Genomic DNA, 16,556 nt, shown 5'->3' with positions numbered 1-16,556 from the left:
CCAGCCACTCTTCCCCAAGCCTGTAGCATTGCATGGGGTGGCTGTGACCCCAGTGCAGGACCCGGCACTAGGCCTTGTTGAACCTCACACAGTTGGCCTCAACCCATTTATCCAGCCTGTCCAGATCCCTCTGTAGAGCCTTCCTATCCTCAGGCAGATCGACACTCCTGCCCAACTTGGTGTTGTCTGCAAACTTACTGAGGGTGCACTTGATCCCCTCATCCAGATCATTGATAAAGATATTAAACAGAATTGGCCCCAATACTGAGCCCTTGGGTAGACCACTCGTGACTGGCTTCCAGCTGGATGTCACTCCATTCACCACAAGTCTTTGGGCTCAGCCATCCAGCCAGTTTTTTACCCAGCAAAGAGTACACCTGTCCAAGCCATGAGCTGCCAGTTCCTCCAGGAGATTGCTGTGGGAAATGGTGTCAAAGGCTTTAATAAAGTCCAGTTAAACAACATCCACAGCCTTTCCCTCATCCACTGAGTGGGTCATCTTGTCATAGAAGGAGATCAGATTAGTGAAGCAGGACCTGCCTTTCATAAACCCATGCTGACTGGGCCTGATCACTTAATTCTCTTGTACATGCCACATGATGGCGCTCAAGGTGATTGGCTCCATAACCTTCTCCGGCACCAAGGTCAGACTGACAGGTCTGTAGTTCCCCAGATCCTCCTTCTAGCCCATGTAGTACATGGCTGTCCCATTTGCTAACCTCCAGTCAACTGGGACCTCCACAGTTAGCCAGGATTGCCTATAAAGGATTGAAAGTGGCTTGGTGAGCACTTCTGCCAGCTCCCTCAGTACGCTTGGATGGATCCCATCCAGCCCCATAGACTTGTGTGTGTCCAAATGGTGTGGCAGCTCACTAACCATTTCCCCTTGGATTATGGGGGCTTCAGTCTGCTCCCCGTCCCTGTCTTCCAGCTCAGGGTGCTGGGTACCCCAAGAACAACTGGTCTTGCCATTAAAGACAGAGGCAAAGAAGGCATTAAGTACTTCATCCTTTTCCTCATCCTTTCTCACTATGTTTCCCCCCACATCCAATAAAGGATGGAGATTCTCCTTAGCCCTCCTTTTGTTGCTAAAGGATTTATAGAAACATTTTTTATTGTCTTTTATGGCAGCAGCCAGATTAAGTTCTAGTTGGGTTTTGGCCCTTCTAATTTTCTCCCTGCATAGCCTTGCAGTATTCTTGTAGTCCTCCTGAGTTGCCTGCCCATTCTTCCAAAGGTCATACACATTCTCTTTTTTTCCTGAGTTCCAGCCAAAGCTCTCTGTTCAGCCAGGCTGGTCATCTTCCCCACCAGCTCGTCTTTTGGCACATGGGGATGACCTGCTCCTTCATTTTTAAGATTTCCTTCTTGAAGAATGTCCAGCCTTCCTGGACTCCTTTTCCTTTCAGGAATGCCTCCCAAGGGTGTCTGTCAACCAGGTTCCTAAATAGGCCAAAGTCTGCCCTCTGGAAGTCGAAGGTAGCCACTCTGCTGACCCCCCTCCTTACTTCTCCAAGAATCGAAAACTATCATTTTGTGATTGTTGTGACAAAGACATCCTCCAACCACCACATCACCCAACACTCTGAAGGATCTGGACAAAATTTAAAGTCCTAGTAAATTGTTTCTTTAGTCAAAGCCAAAACCTTTCTGGAATCAAATCAGTTTTAAAATAATTTGTTAGAAGATGCCTATGGCTTTCTTTTAATCTCTTGTGTATCTTTTTTTGGTAAGAAAGCTTTTTTTTTTTTTTAAACTCAGAAATTGACATTCCTGTATAACACCATACTGGAAATGTTTAAAAGTATCTTTAACTGCTATACTGAACAAAAGGCAATTTCAATTGCCAAATTTGTCATGTATGGAATAGAGCTTCTGCAAGCCAGTCTCTCTGTTATAAGAATGTTCAAAGTACTTTTTAATTTTTTTTTTTCATTTTAAAAAATTATATCTGGTTTCACCTAAATTGAAAGTTTCTTTTAACAAAACTGGAAATTCAAGGCAAATTGTATGCTTTTAAATTATCATCTGCTCACTGTATTTATAATTTCCTTCCTCATTTACTTTATTCCAGAGGTAGTCTCCATATTCTCCTACATGCAGTACTTCCCCATTTTACTCATATATCCAACTAACATTGTGGTTTTGAATATCAAAGTACTCTGAGGACTATAGATTTTCCAGGAAAATTACCTCAGACACCATTATTATAGTTTCTTGTTCTTTCAACAACTTATCACCAAGGAAACCCATGGTAAGATAAAAAAGATAACTACATTCCTTGTAGAAAAAGGAAGAGAGCATTCTCATGAAATATAGTATTTAAAAAGACTAAATGGTGGTTCAGTTTATTCCAGTGTGAAAATGGACAAAGATGAAAGTGCAACTCAATTTTGTCCAAAGATACCTTCTCAAATCAAGTGTCACAATTATTATTCATGTAAATGCATACTATACGATGCAGTTCAACCCTTGAAAAAAATGATCTTATTTGGTGGTACGAAGGTGGACGTCAGTGAAATGCCTTTTTTTTACTTATATAACACATTAGAATTTTAAGTGTTGTCACATGAATGCCAGCTATAGCTTCTATCAGCAATGATTGTAAGAGAAGAAAAAGGAAATGATATAGGTCTTAAAGGCTCCCAACTGGGTGAATAGTATGAACTTCAAAGAAGTTGGAAATGCTGTGGGAAAGCTGACAGTAGTTTTTATTACATTAAGTGCTAATGTTATAGATATGTGAGAAAAAAATAGAGGAAAGAAGGATTGTTTCTAAGGAAGTAGCTTCAAATGCTTAGCTGGGAAGATTACCTTCAACTTGGAGATGACTCTGGCCTATGTCGCACACAGAATGCCCAGTTCCATCTCATGCCTTTGAGATTAAAGCTATTATCCTGTCTGACTGCTTTCCAGATACTTAGATTAGTACTGAAGCAACAAAATATGTGTTTCCAAAGATACAAACTATGGTGATTTCCAAACATAATGGTCTTGGTTTTCTTACTCCTATTTGCTCAGGAATAGTTAAGCTTTACCAAAATAATTTTCTACCTCCTGCCAATGGGGATGTAAAATTCAGATTTAATTGTCAGTGGGAAATATATATATGTTTTCTTCTATACTTTGAAAATAGAAAAAAGAAGGCTTCTCTATAGTTCTTTTCTTTTCAGAAGCTGATGAAGCTGTAAAAATTCTTGTGCAGGATACCAGTGAAGTCAAAGCATGTGTGAATGTTAGATGCGAATGGGACTATGCTCTCACTAGGAATCTGTCCTACCATGATATTACTAAAGTCTCTGCTAAGAGGCCTAGCACTATGAAATGCCAGTATGATTGATGCTTGCTCTTCAGTTTCTAGGTCCTCACATACATTGTGTCCATTGTTTTTTGAGGAAAAAAAAGTGCAAGATGTATGGTTCTGTGTATTAGCATGTGTCACGAGACACAGTTGTTGTTGCTGTTAACTCATTTTTCTTGTCACAAGGCCCACTGCTGCAGCTTTTTTTGGATGTGAAAGGAATTGTGATTCACCTGCAAACCTAGTTATACCACGAATAAAACAAATTTCTGTATTACAAACCCCAAAAGTATAGTAGATCTTTGGTTCTACATTTTGATCTTAGCTGTAGATTTAAACTGTGATAGTTTGGCTTGGCTAAGATAGATAAGATATTATTAAATACCATTCTTGTCCTGGCACATTAACTGAATGCTGTTTATGCAATGTGTTGTCTAGAAAACAGGAGCTGGCTTTTGAGGCGCTTATATTGTCTTTCCTTTCCCAAACAAACATTTGGCTTCTGGAGGCCAACCCACAGAAAATCCAATCTTCTTTTTCTTGTACTGCAGATAATTTCACCTATTTATGTGTCTTTTCTATATAAATTGTGTTCTTAAATATATGTATTTATTTAGAACTATTCAGCAAGAGTTCCTGACCAAGTTCCCGAGGCATTGTTCTAGCCTCATTTTTAAGTGGATTTATTTCTGGCTTAGTGTAAGACTGTCTTTAATTTCTTCTTCACAGAAATTTAACCTTTAATAGAACATAGATGCAGAGCATCTCCACCAAACTCCATTTAAAAAAAGGAAACTGTAATGTTGAAAAGTTCTTTCTGTTATGAAGTTTATGTTTGCTCATTTGAGGGTCCGATTTACTTCCTGGTAAACCTCATTTACAATGGCCTGATGACACTTTCCAGCAGAAAGCTGTCACAAGAGATGAGGTGATTTATTCCTAATAGTATAGAATAATAATTCATAACATAACAATAAAGATGATGTTACATGTACATCTGTTACTTAGACATTCACATATAGATTAGTTTGTTCTGTTCCTAGACCCATGTTCATAAAGAATAAAAATTAATTAGGAGATGAACTGCACAATTTCATTGAAAAGAGAAACCCATACAAATTTATTTATTTATTTATTAACATGTATTCATATAGCTGTGTATCTGATCCTCCGAAGAAAAACTGAAGCATTTTATCGACATTCACTGTCCTAATCCAAAGGTTAAAATAGTATATAAATGTAGCCCTACATATGTGAGAAAGTGCAAGGAAGCACGAGAGATTTTTCATATTGTGCCCCATACAAGAGATACCAATTCATGCCTAGGAGTGTTCATCCATCAGCTACAAATGAAAGATTTTTACTACCTGAGCAAAAGACTAGATTCTGTAGCTGTAAGCTAAAATATTCACTTATGGTTTAGTAAATCTTCATGGTAAAAAAGTGGTGTAGATTTCTAACCTTCATTGGATTGCTTGATTCACAAATGAGGTGGGATAGTTGTTAGACTTGCATTGCTGGAAATTTGAATCAACTCGCTAAGGGTTTGTTTTTCAAGATGCAGAAGATATACCCTTATACAGTCTCAAGAGTACAGTTCAAGGCAGAAAGTCAGTCTGAAAATGAATTTATGTGATGCAAACCTGAAAAATTTACCAAGTTGATACTGCTTCTTTCAATACTATAAGAAACAGATTAAGTGCATTTCAACATCCACCCAAGGATATGCTGTAATCTTAAAAACCTATTGGTTCCATTGTTATATTAGTGAAAGATTGCTGGTCGTTAAACATGCTGGCCAGTCACTTGCAAAAGCATGCAGAGTTAAGATGTTTTTCACACAAGAATCTCAAAGATTCAGGAAATTAGCACAGTCTGACATCTATTGTAGGTCTATATAGGCATCAATATTTGCAATAAATATGCATAAATTTAAATTTTATAATTTTATATTCTGTAATTTTTGTAATTTTAAACAATTCTATTTGAATGACTACCCAATGCCCATGAGTCATTTAAATATTATCTGATAAACTTCAAATGAGACTTAAGTAAAGATTAAGCTGTGTGCCACACTTCTGTCCAGAATTAATTTTATGGATAGTATACAAGTGTGTGACTTCTTTAGTTTTAACACAGTTATTTGGAGAAAAAGCCAAGCAACTCTCAGCATCGTAATGTAGCAGGAAACAAACATGATTGTAATCAGTTATTACCCAGAAAAATACAGGAAAATCAGATGCCATCACAGAGGGGTGGCACAGAAGAAGTTTATTTTTCTTTGTTTAACCTTAGTGTATTAAAAAAAAAAAAAAAAAAAACCAAGGAAAGAAAAAATAAGTGGGTTTAAGTGTCATAGTCTGATTGCTGACACATTGCTGCTGCAATGCAAAATATCTAGTGCAGTCAGTGATAACGCGTTACATGAAAGACTTTTGATGTGAGTGGCCTCAGTCAGTGCTTCCCAGCATGATGTGTCTGCCATTAGGAATTTCAGATAGAAGCAGCTTTTGAGGACAGACAGGTAGATATAGGGAGTGTATTTCATCATTATGAAACAAGAACTAATGAAAATTCTTGTGGTGCTAGCAAAATAACTTCAAATTCATGCATCTAATCACAGGAATAAAGGACAGGTCTTCTCTGGCTATTTTGTACTTCTCCACTGAAGCTAACCACCACAGAAGACCATGGAGCTTTAGATTCTGACTAATTAGCTTTTGAGTTGTATGTAAATACATTTCTACTTCAGGGCTTTTCTGCAGCAAGTATTGAGTTCGCTCATTCAGATTTTTATCTGTAATGAAGTCTTTTAAGCATAAAGACGAATCAGACTGATGTTTACATTGTGAACTAGCCTGTATTACACAAATCCCATTGGAACCCGATTATCTGTAATGAAATTAAGAATTTCAAGTTCCCAGAAATATTGCAGTTCATTAAAAGTCAGTAAGAGAAAGGATATAAGTAATTTAAACTTTTTTAAAAAAGGTTTTATATATATACTGACTTCTCAAGACTGTTGCTAGTGATTGTTTTTCAAAATTTCAGTCTTAATTTGTAAAATTCAGAGTATTGAGAAATCAATGTCAAATGGGAAAGCAAAAACGCTGCTTTACTGGGCATAAAAAAAAAATAGGCTTTTAGTTTTGAGGGTTCTCTTTTCTTTTCCCTTTTCCCTCCCCTCCTCTCCTCTCCTCTCCTCTCCTCTCCTCTCCCCTCCTCTCCCCTCCTCTCCTCTCCCCTCCTCTCCTCTCCTCTCCTCTCCTCTCCTCTCCTCTCCTCTCCTCTCCTCTCCCCTCCTTTATTTTCATAGTAATTTCTCCTTAACACAGAATATCTGGTGCAGAATGATTGGCAAGATTAAAAATATATATTGTACTTCACCTTTCCCCATCACCCTCATTATCTTACTCATCCTGAAATTGTGTATATTGCCAAAGCAAGTTAGGACTTCACTGAAAAAACATGCTTCTATTTCTTGGACTGAAAGTAGTTATTGATAGAACAGGAAAGGCATTATAACACTTACTTTGAGACCACAGGTTACAGATGCTAAATGCTACTCACAAAAGTCTGTTTTGAAAACTGACATGTTGGGTAATTTAAGGAAATATGATCATGTCACTTTCTGCCCCCCACCCCCCCAATAGTTACATGTTCTATTCATTTTAAGACTTTTTTTTTTTAATGGGACCAGAGTCAAGAGGTGAATATTGACTTATTTCAGAATGACAAACTGAGAGAATACAGCTCTTTGACATGCATTTTATGTTTTTAAATTGTTATAAATATCCTTCTATTTTATTTCTGTATTACAGCAATTTCTCAGAAGGTTCTGAATAGGAATATAACCTGCTAAGCTTAGGTCCCTTAGAAAAAAGATATATGGTAGTTTTTTAACATCTCCAGCTTTTCAATATATTTTTTTTTCAATGTGTTTTCATGAATCTCAGTGTCAGGTATTCCGGTAAGACTGAACAGATACTAACAACAAATATATGGAATAATTTGCTTTTGTTCACCTTTGCTTTTCATTCCTTTTAAGACTGCCGAAGACTGAAAAAAATGCTTCTTACCAAAATGACTATTGTGTCAAGAGAAATGCCAAATGAAAAGAGAATTGGATCAGAGTAAAGAAGGCAGGGGGTGGGGGGGTGGGCATGTGCTTTTTCTTATTCTTCATAGTTTGAACAATCCCATGAATGCTTATTTTATTTTTTATTTTCATACCATTCAATGCCTGTGATACTGAAGTGAATAGTGGTTAGGAGTGCCAATCAATTTGAGAAAGTATATTTTGAAATTTCCATTCACAGAACAAGAAGAAACTTGTAGAATTATCATGAGAAGAAATATCCTTGTGCAGGTTTATGTTCTATAGCATGTACATAGAGTTTATGTATCAGAGATAAGCATTCAGCCTGTGAAGTTATTCTACTAAAAAAATAATCTTTAAATATTATTAATACTATTAAGTATCCTTATCTATATATACATCTTCTATGCTGACAATTATGAGTTCACATTTTGAAGAATAAGACCTTACTAATTCACAGTAGTTTTCCAGACCCATTTCAGGTTCTAACTTTCAAAGTAATGTGTAAGCTACCAAAGAATAAAAAAAGAAGGAAAGAAGGATACTTCATCATGACATATACTTTATCTGTATGATCACTCTTATTCAGTTTTAACTATTAATGATAATCCTTCATGGCTTGCTATTAAATGCTCTCTAGTACTTGCATAAATGTACTGTAATTAAGTCTTAGTAATAATAATTTGCCACAAAATATTTAGCCATTAAGCTTTTTCTGAGAAATTACAGAAAGTCTAAAACTTTTTTTACATTGAAAGTGTGGTGTATGGATCAGAATATCAGGAATTATATAATAAATTTGTATATCTCTGAAGACTTCAAAATTCTTCATAAACATGAATACACTTAGTTTAATAACCTAGGTCATGATCCCACAAAATATTTACAGTGGTTAAATTCAATGAAGCTTGAATTTATTTTCTGCTGTTCTCTATGGGATTGGCATATGGAAAAAAATGTAAAAAAAAAAACCCACCTTTTTTTCCTCTTAGAATCTTCAGAATTAATTAATAGAAAATCTTCAATACATTTAATGAATTCCTTAGGCACCTGAATGCTGTTTATTGTGGGACTATCAATGGGATCATAGATCAGATCAAAGAGACACAGCCTTTGTCACAGGCTTTTTGAATTCTGTTAACTTCACAGAGCTAAATGTTGATCTGAATATTATCTGCCTCAGCTGGTCAAACTAAACTAACAGAAGAAAATATTCATTAGAGATATTTTAGAAATCATTGCTTAAATGAACTTTCTTGACACTACCAAATGGCTGAGATTACATTAATGTGAATTTTTCTCAAGGAGCTGTCACAGACCCCACATCATGAACACTTTATGGGCAACAACAGGAAAAAAGAACCCAAACCAACAAAAACCCAACAAACAACCTCCTAAAACCCAAAACTTTTATACCTCATCAGAATGAACCCTACATATTTTCCAATTAAACACCAAGCGAGACACCAAAATATCATCAATGATTCCTTAATACATTTCTCTGCCCCAGTCACCTGTAGGTTTTTACCTGCTGCAAGCAGGTCCTGCACTGACTGTAATACTGAGTTAGATGGAGTAATCAAAGGACCAAAGCCAGGAAAAAAGCAACAGCTGCTGCAGAGGGTGAGTGAACAGCTAGTAATCATATTGATGACATTACTAATTTGTGTAGTTGATAGAATTTAAAATAGGAGTGAGGACTCATCTGTCATCATCGTATCATCCATCATCACTATGGTTTTCTAAGTAATGTGCAGGCTGTTAATAATTTTAGCTTGTTTTGTTGTTATTCCACTTGATTTGGTTTTGGGACTTTTTTTTTTAAAGACTCAGGGAAAACAAACACTTAATGGTGGCAAATATGAACACTGATTTTTTTTTCTGTGGTAAAGGAACAGATACAGTAAGCAAATAAATTCATATTTTCTTAAAAAAAATGACAACCATAATAAAGGCTTTTTTTTTTTTTTTTTTTTTTTTCCTACAGCATGTAGTTACTATTCTGTCCCATCTATAGGTTCAGTAGAATGAAAACCAGGCATGTTTCCAAAGTGACATACTTGAAGAACAGATGCCCGTGGAACTGTGGCTGCTGGCTTTTCAGCAAGCAATGCCAGTCCCAATCTAGAGTTTCCCATCAGCTTGTGATATTATTTTCCTCTTTTCTTTTGAAGCTTGAAAGTTTCTTGTCACTTGAGAATTGATCTGCTTAGGTTCCTTGTCCACAGCAAATTCAGGACTAGAACCTGCAAAATGCACCTCAGACACACAACGGATTTTTAGAGAATTAGAGACATCATATGACAAATTACTTTATAATGTGTTTCAAAACAGTTTTAGTTTTTATTATGTTGAAGATTTGAGTCCTGTGCAGATGCTTAAGTTATTTGTTAATTTAGTGAGTTATCACATAGAAGGTGTTAACAGGAAGCCATTAAGCTATTGCAAGAGGTTAAAGTAACAAGATTAAAGCATTTAGACAGCTCCAGATTCAAGTGCCTAAATGTAGGTGTCTACCGTGTAGGTATTTACATACGAATTAAATCTGTAAGTTTCCATCATAGTCTCTGCAGATCTAGTCACTATAGTCAGTGGAATATATAGAGCTGTTCATCTTAGCCTAACAGAAATGCCTCAGTTTCATCATGCGTAGCTTGTTAGTCTCTGTTGAATAGATTATCCGGATCTCCTTTGCCTATAAAGAGAACTTATATATGGAGATCTCACATAGGCATGTACAGACACCTACATGTAGGGGTTTAAAACTGGAGTTAAATTCTGCTCCAGGTCCTTTATCAGCTCACACTGCTGACAAAACTTTTTGCCAAAGTCTAGGGTGACTCAGCAGTATGGATTTCACATTTGAAATTTCAGAGGATCTCTGTATGACTGCTGAATCTTTTCAGCACATTTTACCCACAGGTAACACAAGCGCATGAATGCTTCAAAACATGGATTGCAGCTCTGGTCCTAGATACCTGCTAAGACACACTTTTGTTCCTGTACAGCTTTGTAGATGTTTGGCATTTTTTCCCATGTGGACATAACAGTACAGAAGGGGACAGGGGCTCCCTTCCCATATGATAAAGATGTCATTGGACCTGGACCTGGAAGAAGTGAAAAGCTGTTGACTCAGTGATGTTGATGAAACATTGATTCTAGTTTAGGGAAAGAAATTAGCTGTCTTGGGTGATTTGTTGTGAATATGTATATTTGTAATAATGTTGTTATTTAACAAATAATCAATAATGTTTCCACATTATTGTGATCTGTTAGTGTTATCTATTCCAGGCTTTCTTACGTGTTATCACAGAAATCAGTGAAAACTCATCTCTGAGTTGCTAAGAACTTGACAGCAGCACAGTTTTATAAGAGAAACAAAACAGACAAATAAATACTCCCCACCACCACCCCCAACCCTAAATTATCTATTTCTGCTGTCAGTATATTGGAAATGTTCGGGTTATTTTTCTGTATTAAGATGGACTAGTTAAATAGTTTTAGTATTGTCTTCACAGGTAGTATGTTTAAGCAAATGGTTACCTCAGTTTATTTAATATAGCTGAACAGCTTGTTTAGCAGTTGTACAAGTGAAGTAGACAAAAGAGGTTTATTTTCTGGGGCAAGGAAGGAGCACACAGACAAACAATGCAGTGCTTTGATTGATGAGAACATGTGGAAAATAATAGATTTTCATGCAACCTATCTTACTGCAGTGAGAAGTGTGATTCCCAGTCATCATTATTGATTCTCATTAATGAGGAAGTGTCAAAATGTCCTTTTGACACTATCACTCCCAAAGTCGTAACATTGTTTTTCTGTACGAACACTTTTTCTTGAAATATGTTCATTCCTTTTTCAGTCTAGGGCCTTACCATCCACACCTGCAAACAAGAATTACTGTGAAAAAGAACTACTTTCTTACTTCTGCGGGGGCTATATGGAGCTTGAGTTTGTGAAAGCAAAGTGTGTGGATGTCTTTTGGCAGAGTAGAAGAAAGTCTTATCCCTGCCCATTATAAACTGAGGCTGAGTAAGGAGAGTCATGGAAAAGGAAAGATCTGGGACAACCATGCTCTGATTCCTGCTATAGCTGTAGTGTCCAGTACCAAGAATTGTCGTACTGTCAGATAGCTTACTTACGGCCAGTATCACTCAGCATTTAGAGGAAAATTGAGAGTTCCATACATGTGCCAGGTTTTGACTCTTTCTCCCTATTTAATTTCAGTTCTTTGCTGAGGTAGGTTAACATCCATCCTTCTTTTTAAAGGAGGCAAGAGGGGAAAAATCAACAAAGGAATGAAAGTCCAGGACTGTGGGTTGAATAAGACATAACTCAGGTGCTATGCCAGCATCATTTAAAGCTCTTTATCGCCAGATTTTACTCTCTTAACCTTTATTTGTGCATTGTGGTTCTCCGATAGCATGTTTTAAAAAATAAAATGTTAAGATATTATACTTCATAAGACATTACTGAAGACTCCCAATTTGTCTAACTTCTTCCTCCTTGTACCTTGAGAAATAGTCTCTCCAAAACAGTGTTCCTGAACTGATCCTCCTTGCCTGCCATTAGGGATGACTACACAGACCAGAAGATACCAGATGATCTCACCTTGAGCTTTGGTGGAGTACAGTTGCATAGACTCCAAAGACATGAAATCCAATTCTCTGTTCCTGTAGAAAATGTCACAAGTCACTTTTCTTCATGTAACAATTTCTTAAAACAATTTTGTGTTTTATTAAGGAACCTTGATATAAGGATCTTCCAGAATGCAATTTGTCTAGTCTATTCAGGAAAAGGATTCTACAACTTCTGTTTCTTATGTTTGTTTCTGAACCAGAATCGTTTGTTCCTTTCCTTACACCTTTTGAGATTTTTTTGAGTTCCTTCCCTGTTTTGTCAGATCAGTGGGATCCAGCTGCCTCTGAACTCTACCAATTGCATAGAATCATGGTTATGTAGACCGAGAGGAAGATAAAGAAATAATCTGAACAATTAATTTCAAATCTCCCAAACTTCTGTGACCAAAATCTTTATTTGACTGCTTTTCACAGTTTTGGATTTCCCCCCCAAATTGTCATTACATTTTAAGAAAGAAATTGACATTCCCACTTAATTCTGCATATCTAACTCACACAGGTTCCTATCTCCTCTTTTGCTTTCTATTTTATTTCCCTTGTACATATTGCTTTGTGTTCTTGTCTAAGGGAGATCTTGGTGATGGAACGATTCCAGATGGGAACACAGAAAGATGCAGAATTGTTTGCTTATCCTATTCAAGTATAGTTGCAAACATAGGGACTACCAGCCTGTGAAGCTGTGTGAACCTCATGGCAACAGACCACCAACTCTGGCAGATCTTTTAATTGTACTTGGTTTACACTCAAAATATTGGTCTAATGACACAAAAAATAAAAAAGGAACATGTTCATATGGCACCAAAAATTTAGTCTTAGCCCAATAAATGTTTCAACACTCATCCAAATTATCCATTCAATACATAAAAGCCTCATCAATGCAGTTAAAACTTATACAAAAGACTTGCTAGTATTGATTCCTTTTCTTTGGTATTCTGCACTCCATCCCAATGTTTCTTTGGGTTCTTAGGGTGGACATTTCAGTCTTCCTCAAGCAGAGCTGGGGAAGGTTACAATGAGATGTCAGGACCCTGATGTCTTCACTAAGAGACTGATGTTCATGGTTTGTATTTTTTTCAGTTTCTTTGTTGTGAGGAGAATGGCTTCTGAATGGTTTCAGAATTCTGAGCCTGGGTTTATTTTTATATATTTTCTTATGTCAATGTGCTTCTGTTTCTTTGGTTCCCAACTAAAGTTTGAAACTTGCACAATAGCCTCCTCCACCCTTAAATTTTCCAAAGGGCTACTGTTTGTTATGTAGGAATCACCTTGGGGTTTCAGACCTTTACTGCAAATTATATTCCTAGGGCTTCTACTACGACAGTCAAGCAACCGTTGATTAAACACTAGGGAACTGTTGCAAGATGCTCAAATCTGTTCAGGACAGCACAACTCTAAACAAGTCCTGAGCGTACAGTCAGGTACTTCATAAGTTTGTGCACTAGTTACGGTAAAAAATTAAAAATACTGGACTATATTTGCTTTTTTCATATAGCAAGGTCCTCAAAGATGATCAAAGATGTTTAAAATGAGAAGAAGATGCTCTTTCAGACTATATATGAAAATAATCTTCATTAGAAATACAGAAATCTTCAAGGTAAACAGATAGAAATAAAAAAGTGTTTATAAGAAAATGGTACATTTGATCTTTGCAGGATAGGTCTTGCTTTTCAGGTTTGACTTCAGTTATCCATTAAACTTCACCAGAAAGCTCTGCATAGCTCTCTTAGTTCCTAGCAAGTTTTCCCATCCATCTTCCATGGAACTAGTCTGTCTGTCTTCCCTTAGCAGTCTCCCAGGGGTCATTTCAATTCCTTATAAACATGGCCACTCATGGTGTTTGAGAGTCTTTAGGATATCTAGAAAAACTGAAATGCTTTTTCAGGTACAACACAGGATTCATTAAAAGTCTTGCAGCTTTTTGAGATTAATGGACGGAAGTTAGACAGTTGTCGTGGTTTAGCCCCAGCCAGCAACTAAGCACCACGCAGCCGCTCGCTCACTCCCCCTACCCCGATGGGATGGGGGAGAGAATTGGAGGAGTAAGAGTGAGAAACACTCCTGGGTTGAGAGAAGAACAGTTTAATAATTGAAATAAAGTCAAATAGTAGTGCTAATAGTAACAGTATAATAATGATAATAATAATAATGATACATGAAGCAAGTGATGCACAATGCAATTGCTCACCACCCGCCGACCGATACCCAGACAGTTCCCCAGCAGCGATCGCTGCTCCCTGGCCACCCCCCCCCCCCAGTTTATATACTGAGCATGACGTCATATGGTATGGAATAGCCCTTTGGTCAGTTTGGATCAACTCTTCTGGCTGTGCCCCCTCCCAGTTTCTTGTGCACCTGGCAGAGCATGGGAAGCTGAAAAAAGTCCTTGACTAGCATAAGCAGTACTCAGCAACAACTAAAAACATCAGCGTGTTATCAACATTCTTCTCCTACTAAATCCAGAACACAGCACTATGCCTGCTGCTAGGAAGAAAATTAACTCTATCCCAGCCGAAACCAGGACAATAGTCCACAACATGTAAATAACACCAAATATGTTAATTTGGGCTGATTACTTTGCAACAAATCCTTGCTGTTTTCTTTTCTCTCCATTTGCCATTTTCTTATGGACATATAATCTCTAAACCCTTTTTACCATCAGATATGATCAGTTACTTTGCAACTAAAAAGCAATCTCTACTTTCTTTCAGTGATTTCCATGTGATCTAGTCACTCAAAGAAATATAGTATATGACTGAAAAGACAGAGCTCAAATAGATAACATCTGACACACACAGAGTTTTCAGTTCAGTCTATGAATGGAAGTCAGAAAAGAAAAATTGTTGCTGTCAAGTTGAAGCACACGGTGTTGTGGTAAAAGAAATAAAAAGCATCTACTTTGATTCTAATTGAAATATAATTAACTGATATTTTCAAATTTAAATAAATTTTATTTATTTTTTCATTTTAACTCCAGTTCCTTTCTTAAGTAAAGTATGATTTGAAATGAAAAATTGCAACACCTAATTTTCAAAATAATTGATAAGTATTGTCCTGGTTTCGGCTGGGATAGAGTTAATTTTCTTCCTAGCAGCAGGCATAGTGCTGTGTTTTGGATTTAGTAGGAGAAGAATGTTGATAACATGCTGATGTTTTTAGTTGTTGCTGAGTACTGCTTATGCTAGTCAAGGACTTTTTCAGCTTCCCATGCTCTGCCAGGCGCACAAGAAACTGGGAGGGGGCACAGCCAGAATAGTTGATCCAAACTGACCAAAGGGCTATTCCATACCACATGACGTCATGCTCAGTATATAAACTGGGGGGGGTTGGCCGGGGAGCAGCGATCGCTGCTCGGGAACTGTCTGGGTATCGGTCGGCGGGTGGTGAGCAATTGCATTGTGCATCACTTGCTTCGTGTATCATTATTATTATTATTATTATTATCATTATTATACTGTTACTATTAGCATTACTATTTTACTTTATTTCAATTATTAAACTGTTCTTATCTCAACCCAGGAGTGTTTCTCACTCTTACTCCTCCGATTCTCTCCCCCATCCCATCGGGGTAGGGGGAGTGAGCGAGCGGCTGCGTGGTACTGAGTTGCTGGCTGGGGCTAAACCACGACAGTCCTTTTTGGCGCCCAACGTGGGGCACGAAGGGTTTGAGATAACAACAGATTAACCAGAGTGTATTAAGGAGTCTGTTAACAGTTGCCGGTCACGATATTAGTTCTTCTGATCTGCACCATGTTCTTTTTTTTGCAGCACGCGTTAAAGCTTGCTGTCAGTTTGTGTAGTGTGCTATGCTCTGCAGTGATTCATGATCTTTTGCTTGGGAGGCTCCTTATCAAAACCCTGACCTTGAGCATTCTTTGGTATTTGGGTTTCATACAGAAGTCACTACTGTACTTCGGGTACTACCTCATAGAGAGAGTTAGCAATTATACTTCTTACTCTGAGAGGCTTGTTGTGGAGGAAATACAGAATGGCACCTTTGCTGCTTTCTTCTATGATGTTTCCTCCTTCATTACAACAACTTTCCTGTATCTTGAACACCCCTGGGCAGTTAAGATACTTCTATTGATACTTCTTGGGAATGTTGTTTCCGTTTTGATAAAGGTCAGTAAGCAGTTTAAAAATACCATCCAGAGATCTACCCCAAGGCTGGATAGTTATGAGTGGCAGGGTGTGTGGGAACGTATGCGCAAGTACCTGGGGCAGTGGGGACCTCCAGTGTTTTGGAACTTCACCCCTGAACAAGTGCAGAATCCTGAAGAATTAGTAAAGTATTTGGAAGAAGTATGTTGTCACCCTGGTAGCTCCAGAGAGACACAAATCATTGCAACATGCTGGGGACTGGCCCATGCCTATCGAGCCGTGGTCAACGCTAATCAGTACCCTCAAAAGAAAGAGAAGGTCTCTGGATCTGATGACAAAACAACAAGCACTGTGGCTACTCAAACCCCCACTACAGGCCCTGCGGCTACTCCAACCCCCACTACAGGCCTTGCAGCTA

The sequence above is a fragment of the Pelecanus crispus genome, chromosome 1 (genome assembly GCF_030463565.1).
Source record: "Pelecanus crispus isolate bPelCri1 chromosome 1, bPelCri1.pri, whole genome shotgun sequence".
Classification (NCBI taxonomy): Eukaryota; Metazoa; Chordata; class Aves; order Pelecaniformes; family Pelecanidae; genus Pelecanus; species Pelecanus crispus.
Note: the sequence above shows the minus strand (reverse complement) of the source record.